The sequence below is a fragment of the Nicotiana tomentosiformis genome, chromosome 11 (genome assembly GCF_000390325.3).
Source record: "Nicotiana tomentosiformis chromosome 11, ASM39032v3, whole genome shotgun sequence".
In the NCBI taxonomy this organism is placed as follows: domain Eukaryota; kingdom Viridiplantae; phylum Streptophyta; class Magnoliopsida; order Solanales; family Solanaceae; genus Nicotiana; species Nicotiana tomentosiformis.
This window is the reverse complement of record NC_090822.1, coordinates 54,890,405-54,891,785: the sequence shown is the minus strand read 5'-3', so window position 1 is coordinate 54,891,785 and position 1,381 is coordinate 54,890,405. Positions and strand designations below refer to the sequence as shown.

Here is a 1,381-nt window from a genome sequence, read left to right as displayed (position 1 = left end):
CGGGGATTAATTAGTTATGGTTAGATAAAATAGATAACTTGGATAATTTGGCAATTGAGATTTAAATTAGGACATTTAATCAAGTGGCTATTGGCGTAAAACAAGAGAAGGAAACAAAGAAGGATTTTTGTTTGTTATTTTCAGACTGGGCCAATGCAATTCCGAAGGCCCAGTTGCATTCCACACTCTACCCCAATCAATTATACCAGTCCAGACTCCCGTTAGCCAAACGGCGTCGCTTAAAATCCAAGTGACTCCGTTTTGGGTCAAAGAACGATCAAACCAATCATGGCCCTTCATCATGTCTATTCCGACGGCCAAGAACTAACCCCTCTTTCCCATAAGACTGTCCCAAACGATCCCCACCCCCCAGACTATTATTTGTTAGTTGTTTGTAATTAACAAAGAGTATATGGGTGCTAAAAGAAATAAAAGCTTAGGGAATTTTAATGTAGTTACTTGAGAAGCTTCTAGGAGATAGGGGAAGGACCTTTTAGCAATAGAAAAATAGAAGGGGTGGGGGGTGAGGGAGTAAAAAGAAAGAAAATAACTGACAAGAATCTCTGAATTTCTGTTATAAAACAGTACCCCCATTCATTCACACCGAGGACATTGACTCTCAATTCATCCTCACTCACGCACACTCACAAAAAGCTCTCTGAAAATTCAAAAATAGCTTTCAAAAAGATTCAAATCTCATATATGAAATTTCCAGCTTTAAGATTTGAAAGAAAAACACAAAAACAGATATAATTTAGGTGAATTTTGCATTTGAAAAGAGTTATAAAAGGTGTATCTCTTTCTGCTGAACCGAGGAACTCTCTCCATTATTTTTTCTGGGTTTTCGAGTTTATTTTGGGATTGAAAGTGAAGTTGTTTTGCTGATTTGATGCTGAATTTGCTTGTTTAGTAGTTGTGGTTTGTCTGACCTTTATTTGGTCACAATCTCTTCTCCTTATGCTGTTTTTGAGGTAATTCACCTACTGCTCTTGATAGATTTATGAATGTATTGCATTTCATGATGAAATAATATATGTGACATTGAAATTGGACTGTCCTTATTAGATCTCTGTTATTAGTACTCGATTGATTTATGTTTGTTAAAATCAGGATTAAATGTTTGGATTTCTGTTTGCTCTTTACAAATTCATGTAGCTTGACTAAAACTCATTTGAACTCATATGATTGTTTGTGCTAAAAATCATGCCACGCAGATTTATGCCGCAGTTCATTTTACGACAGCATGACATTGAAGTTAGAACTTAGAGTTAGTGATTTCCAATATCTGATTTGTACGAACACGTATGGACTGTATTTCTTAATTCCATTTGTTATGACACTAAATTTGTAATCATTTAGTCTTATTCTGAATTTTCTTCTA

At 35.2% G+C, this 1,381-nt stretch overlaps 1 long non-coding RNA gene across 1 annotated transcript; it reads left to right on the top strand.

The window, feature by feature from the left end:
• Positions 1-545: 545 nt before the first annotated feature.
• LOC104092578 (uncharacterized) lies at positions 546-1,381 on the top strand. The gene is made up of 2 exons (XR_685470.2): positions 546-971; positions 1,215-1,381. It is a non-coding gene; the product is annotated as an uncharacterized lncRNA (long non-coding RNA).